Below are 7,891 nucleotides of genomic sequence, written 5' to 3' on the forward strand. Positions count from 1 at the left end.
GGAGCCAGACCCAAAAGTGGTTGCTTTATATGTGGTACCTTGAGACCCCTGGTGGCCTAGTGGTTAGCGTGCAGGACTTTCACTGCTGCGACCACGGGTTCAAATCCCGGTCTCCTGGCCTGATGGAGGTCGTTAGCCCTGTGTGGCCATCCATCTATGAGAAGGACACTCTAAACAAACCTACGTCCTGAGGACCTCACTGCCATTGTCCAAGCTTGCTTGGCCCCGGCAGATGAACCTTAGGATTAAAGGGTGGGCTCAGTTCAGCGCAGGCTGTGTCTCACCTAAAAAATCCATTGCGCAGGCTGGAAAGGTAAAAGACCTTTCCCCAAATCTTCGTTCGCGAAGATGGGCCATTATTATATGTGGTACCCCTGATCACTTTCAAAAAGATTGCCCCTTTGCAGCAGCATCCCACAAGTACCCAAACGGGAGGAGGGGGCCAAAAAACTCCTCACAGTGGGGAAACTGGAAGCGAGGGGCGTTGTCACACGTCCCGGTACAGCAAATAAATGCGACTCACGGGAACAGGCTTGTGATTTGTACCCCTCCACCTCAGCCAGCGCTGGGTTGGATTTATCCAACCGAGAACCAGTCATCATAACTTCCACTAATGTAGTACTAATCCCTACAGGGCTTTGGGGTCCTTTAGCCCAGGGGTGCATGCACTACTAATTGGGAGATCTTCAACCAGCAGAATGGGTTTATTTGTGCTGCCTGGAGTAATAGACTCTGACTCTCGTAGTGAAATTCAAATAATGGCCTGGACCCCTTCACCCCCTTGTTTCAACCCTAAGGGACAAAAAATTGCCCAACTAATCCCCTTCTACAGCGTGTCGCCTGCGGGGGAGGGGGAGCGGGGTTCAGGGGCCTTCGGGAGCACAGACCAGCCACAAATTTACTGGGCAACAGCCATCACAGCCACACAGCCGTGCATGACTGTGCCAGATTGATGGGCACCGAATTACAGGCTTCATGGACACAGGAGCCAATGTTACCATCATAAAGGACTCCAAATGGCCACTTAACTGGCCCACTGTTTGCCCAGCTGCAACCATTCAAGGGGTGGGAGGCACACAAAGGCCCAGACAGAGCGCTCAAATACGCACTGTCTTGGGGCCAGAAGGACAAGTAGCCAAAATAGCTCCTTTTGTTGCTCCCATTCCATGTACATTATGGGGACGGGATGTTCTTGGACAGTTTGGCACAGTAATGCAAAATGCTACTGCAAGCAGCCAGGTTTTTCAATAGAGGCCATTGACCAGCCATCCCAAGGACCAATTTAACTGGTCTGGAAAAGGGAACAGCCAGTTTGGGTAGATCAGTGGCCCATGAAAAAGGAACGGCTTGTACACCTAAGAGAACTTGCAAGGGAGCAACTTGAAGCAGGTCATATTGTGCCAACAACTAGTCCCTGAAATACTCCTGTGTTTTGTATACCCAAGAAAAGTGGCCGGTGGAGAATGCTACAGGACTTACGAGCAGTTAATGCAGTCATAGAGCCTATGGGAGCATTGCAACCTGGACTTCCCTCACCTGCTATGCTTCCAGCAGAGTGGCCACTAATGGTAATTGACTTAAAAGACTGCTTTTTCACCATTTTCCTACACCCTGAGGACGCGCCAAGGTTTGCTTTTTCCATCCCCGCCTTGAACAATGCACAGCCCATGAAGAGGTATCACTGGGTTGTCCTTCCTCAAGGGATGAAAAGTAGTCCAACAATATGTCAAATGGTAGTGGCAAATGCTATTCACCCCATTAGAAGGCGTTTTCCCTCAGCCATCATATACCACTATGTGGATGACATATTAATTACCACGGCCACAGAAAATGAACTGCAAATTGTTGTTACTGCTCTAACCAATGCTGTCCAAGATGCAGGGTTACAGGTTACCCCAGAGAAAATCCAGCGATCACAATCCTGGACTTACCTTGGATGGAAAATCACACAGCAGGAAATTTCTCCACAGCCACTGCAGCTCGAGGTAAAAGACAATTTAACTTTACACGAACTGCAAAAACTTCTGGGAGCCACCAATTGGTTAAGGCCTATTTTGGGCATAACCACAGAGGAGCTACACCCTCTATTTGAGCTGCTTAAGGGGGACTCAGACCTAACGTCTAGCAGGTCTCTGACTGCAGAGGCAAAGCAGGCGTTAGACGCCTGTGCCAAGGCAATAGAAACCAGGCAGGGCAGAAGGAGAAATCCTGAACTGCAAATCTGCCTTGCCCTCGTACCCAGCAGGTACCAGCCATTCGCAGTTTTGTTTCAGTGGGATCAGACTGAAAAAGATCCACTGAAAATCCTAGAGTGGCGGTTTCTGTCCCACACACCACCTAAAACTGTGTGGACTACTAATGAAATGTTTGCCAAGCTTGTCAATAAAGGCAGAGGACGACTACAGGAGCTGGATGGGAGAGACCCTGCAACCATCTACATCCCGGCTACAAAGGACAACCTCGACTGGATGCTAGCCGAGGATGCAGGATTCCAGGCTGCCTTGGCAAGCTTTGACGGTGACATTTCCATTCATTTTCCCAAACACAGACTGTGGACAGAAATCAGTAATTTACCCTTAAAAGCCACAACCAGATGCAAACATGAACCAGTGAAAGGCCTCACAGTCTTTACAGATGCATCTGGGCGGATCCGAAAAGCTGCAGTGACATGGGTAAACCCCGATACAGGACAATGGGAACGAGAGGTACAGACCATGAACCAGAGTTCTGTGCGGGTTCTGGAACTGGCTGCTATACGTATTGCCTTGGGAAAGTTTTCAGAACGACCTGTTAATATTGTTACAGATTCTTGTTATGCTGCAGGGTTAGTGTCCCGTCTCGAGAGTTCATTTCTTCGAGATGTTGCTAACCCTCACCTATTGTTTGAAATGCGTTCTGTATGGTTTCTTGTCAATCATAGAAAGTTTGATTTTTACATAAGGCACACAAGATCACACACAGAAATGCCAGGACCAATAGCTGAAGGGAACCGGGAGGCTGACAGAGCAGCTATGTTTAACACCATACCTAGAGTCTTAGAGCAAGCAAAATTGTCTCATTCATTTTTCCACCAGAACGCACGTTCACTAAAGAGACAATTTCAAATAACACTCAATCAGGCTTGAGACATTATCATGTCATGCCCAGACTGTCAGCAAATCACACCCATGCCATCTCAGGAATGCGTTAACCCCAGAGGGTTAACAGCAAATGAGATTTGGCAAACAGGTATCACACACATAGCCGAATTTGGTACATTGAGATACGTACACATCACAGTTGACACCCATTCACAATACATAACTGCCACAGCACACACTGGGGAAAAGGCCAAGGATGTAATAAGACACTGGCTCTGTTGTTTTGTGACTCTTGGTACCCCAAAACAGATTAAGACCGACAATGGGCCAGCTTTCATTTCAGAAAAGGCAAGAAACTTCCTGTCAAATTGGGGAATTTCTCACACCACAGGCATTCCACACTCACCCACTGGACAAGCAATCGTAAAAAGGGCACATCGCACCCTAAAAGACATGTTAACAAAACAAAAAAGTGGGGAATCTGTCTGTAGTCTGCAAGAGCGTCTGTGGAAAGCCACATATGTTATAAATTCTTTAAATTGTGATAGTGCTGAAAAAAGCAGGCACGAAAGGCAGCACAGACCTCAAGCTTTCGCCTCTCCCAAACCACCAGTCATGATAAAGGATCTGATTTCAGGGCAGTGGACAGGACCGGTGGATCTTGTGACTTGGGGGCGGGGCTATGCATGTGTGGCTACAGGAAAGGAGTTGAAATGAATTCCTTCCAGGTGTGTTAAACCCTACCTAGGTACACAACCACAGCAGCAAGAACCAGAGTAACGCAGAAGTTATAAAAACAGTTATGTTTCATTAATAATGTTTACATTCCAGGTTTACATTTTGAAGATGACCAATGTGGCAAAATGCAGAGCTTATACAAAACCCATGAGTGTGTGTGTGATGAATGGAATGACGACCGTCAGCGAATGTGTGTGTGAATGAATAAAAGAGTTGTTTGACTGGACAAAGCGCTTTAAACACCAAACACCTCACAAGAATAACACTACCTCAGCCACATGGTCACTTAAGGAGAATTTAGTTTTCTATGTTTACCCTGTTTTTGAAATAAAGTTGAATATCCCAGTTATTTAAACCCTCAGATTAATAAAGGTTATAAGTCTATAGGTAACGCACGGTTGGGCTAAGGCCCCTAGGTTAATAAAGTTATTTTTCCAAGTTGCTCTACCCCTTAGAAATATAAGAAGGTTTTAAAAGGTATAAGAAAATGTTTACAATAGATGTATAAGTTGTTAAGAAGTCAAAGCAAGTGATGTGCTGGGTCATTGCGAAGCTATGGTAGTTTATAAGGTATTGTTCTGTTGTTTGCACTGTTGTTTTTTGCACTGTTTTCGTGACCGTCTTAAATAATTGAGAAGGGGGAGGTGTAGGAGGCGTGCCCAGGAGTGCGGGGGAAGCACCCAGGGCGGAGAAGCTCAGGGGACATGCGCCGGAATCTATGCTCTCATTGGTTATAGGGTCACATGGTTTCAAGGAATAAAAAGAGCGCTGGGTTTGAATAAAATTCTCTTTGGCCACCACCTCAGCTGGGAACAGACTCTATTTCTTTATTATATAAAGATCCCACAGAGGGATCAGGAGACCAGATAGTTATTTCCTCGATTCTTCTGGTAGCAAGGAATAATACTGATAGGAATAGGCAAATCCATCAGGTCAATGCATGGCTCCAAGGTTGGTGTCATTGGAAAAATTTTGGGTTTTTTGACCATGGGATGGTCTACTCAACACCTGGTCTACTGACACCTGACGGGATGCACCTTTCTCAGAGGGGGAAAAGAGTTCTAGCACAGGACCTAGTGGGGCTCATTGACAGAGCTTTAAACTAGCTTGGAAGGGGGAAGGGCACAAAACCCGTTTTGACAGGGATGAGCGAGGGGATGATGTGCCAAAACCTGAGAAAACCAGAACTCATGGGATCCCTCGATCTGCTTCACAAGGTATTGGCTACAATGTACCACACCTGAAATGTTTCTACACCAATGCATGCAGCATGAGGAACAAAACAGAGGAGCTCAAAGCTTTTGCCCACTCCCAGAGATTTGACATCATTGGCATAAGTGAAACCTGGTGGGATGAGACCTGGGACTGGAGTGCCCCGTTGGATGGATACAGAATCTTCAGGAGGAATAGGCAGGGCAGAAGAGGCAGAGGGGTGGCACTGTAGGTTATAGAAAAGTTAGAATGTATGGAGCTCAAAGTTGGCTGTCGCTGTTGGAATGGACACAACACTGAATATCCAGGAGACAGGTTTATTGGATAGAAAAGAAGCCCCAAGCTTGCATTTTACAGCTCCTTATATACATTTCTTAGGCACACGTATTCTTTACAGATAGGTTAATTCAAACACAGAAAACACAATCTCACGGCTGATAGGTGGACTCTCTCAGTCTTACTTTCCCACAGTCTCTCTGCACATCTGTTCTTGTTTTCTTCTTATGTTTACATTCTACTCAGTCACTTTGTTCAAAATAAGTCCTTGTTTCTCACGGGACAGCTTTCTCCTGGTGTTTTTCTCTTCTCTCAGGGTGCATCGATATGTTGTCAGGGCTAAGACCTCCATTCTCAATCACCTTTTCATTCCATGTGTGGCAGTTTGAGCCACGTTAGAAATCTAAAAATCCAATTTTCAGGCTTCTCCACCCCCTCCCACAATTTATGCCAACACCGAAGAGAAACTTTCAGGCCAGAGGCTTCTGCAGGGGAAGGGGGAAATATATATACATTTATTTACACAAATAAATACTATACAAACTAAAGACAACTATATATATTACATCTCTATCAATCAGTCCTTTCAAGCCCCTCCTTTAAGTTTAGTCCAGGAAAGAGCCTTTTCAAGGCTGGAAAGTAACCAGTCCCTCTGTGGGAGTGTTCTGGGCCTGAACGCTCCCCCCTCACCAAGTTCCAGTTGTTTTGTTGTAGTCTCTCCTCCTCATGAAGTCCGAGAAGATAGCTTTGAGTCCTTGCTCTCCTGCCGCTGTGTGATCTCTCTCTCATACCTTGGTTCGTAGGCTGCTGCAGTGTGGTTCAGCTTATCAAGTGTCCACGTCCTGGCATGTGGATTTCTCCTCGGGTTTTCGGTTGTCCTGCGTGGCAGAGACATCCTCCGGGCCCCCTTTCTCTCTCTCTCTCTGGGGGGTCCATCTCCAATTTTGCTTGGGACTCTTCTCCCGAGCGCCGGGCCTACCTCCACGGCCCGTCCACTTGGCTCAGCTTCAATGCTGAGCCTCTCCTCCACTTACAGTGGAGGGACAGAAAAGCCCCCCTCCACAGCTTAGCTGTAGAAAAGGAGGGGGAAGAGGGCTTGGCTGCAAAAGCCTGCCTCTCTTCTCTTACCTCAGGTCAGGTTCAGGTGCTGTGAGTCTCTTCCCTCACTGCACACACTCAAAATGCTGCCTCTAACTCTGCTCTGGCCTAGACAGAGCTGGGGGGACCGCAGGGTTCCCCTTTCCCCCCCGGAGGGGGAAGAAGGAGCCCAGCCACCCCCTGGCCTTCCACACCTACACGCAGCAGACACCAACAGCAGAACCCTTGCCAACAGTTTCCGGTGGGCTGTGAATATATGATTTTGAGCAGAAGCGAACAACATGAATGGTGATTGGCTTTTCAGGGAACACTGCCCTGGCACCCAATCACCTCTGAGCCCCCCTCTCTCGGGGGGGGGCCAATCTCAAACCATGACACCATGTTAGGGTCTTGGTCCAGCCGAAATTCCCCACAGTTGGTAATGGCACAGTTGAGAGCCTCTGGGTAAGAATCAAGGGACAAAAAAATAATGCAGATGTCATTGTGAGAGTCTACTATAGACCTCCCAGCCAGGACGATGACACCAACAAATTATTCTTTCGGGAACTAAGGGACACCTCTAAATCAGCTGCCCTTGTCCTCGTGAGGGACTTCAACTTGCCAGAAATTAACTGGGAGCATCACACTGCTGGTCCGACCCGGGCCAGAAGATCCCTAAAACACCTGGATGACCACTTTATGGAACAGGTCCTAAAGGAACCGACTCACAAAAATGCCCTCGTTGATTTGCTGCTCGTCAACAGAGCGGATCTCATGAGCGAAGTGGAGATTGGTGACCGTCTTGGCCACAGCAACCATGAGGTGATCGAGTTTAAAATCTCTGTCAACAGGAGTAAAAGTGCCAGGAAAACCTCAACTCTGGACATGAGGAGAGCAGACATCAGGCTGCTCAGGGAATTAATAATTAAGGTCCCCTGTGAAAATGTCTTTGCAGGTGCTGGGGTCCATCAGTGATGGTCACTTTTCAGACAGCACCTCCTAATGGCACAGAAGCAGGAAATTCCCAAATGTTGGAAGTCAAGCAGGCGAGGCAGAAGGCTGGCTTGGCTGATCATGGATCTTCCCTTGGAAATAAGGCAAAAAAGGAAGGTGTATGCCCAGTGGAAGCAAGGCTGAGTGACATGGGAAGAATTCAGAGATGCTGCTTGCCAATGTAGGGAGAAAATTTGTGTGACCAAAGCTCAGCTGGAGTTGAAGCTGGGCAGAAATGTGGGGGACAATGAAAAGAGTTTTTTCAAATATAATAATGAAATATAATAATAATGGCAATAGGCAGTATAGAAATATCATTGGCCCATTACAGGCCCATTGTGGTCACCTCACAAACAGGGACAGAGACAAGACAGTGATGTTTAACGCATTCTTTGCTTGTCTTCAACACAGATGACCGACCAAGTGGATCTCAGAGCCCTGAGCTGGAGGACCATGACTGTGAGAAAGATCAACTCACAGTCAACCCTGAAACTGCGTGGGATCTGCTGCTCCAG

Source organism: Neopelma chrysocephalum, unplaced genomic scaffold (genome assembly GCF_003984885.1).
Source record: "Neopelma chrysocephalum unplaced genomic scaffold, ASM398488v2 Primary Assembly neopelma1_96539, whole genome shotgun sequence".
NCBI classification, from domain to species: Eukaryota; Metazoa; Chordata; class Aves; order Passeriformes; family Pipridae; genus Neopelma; species Neopelma chrysocephalum.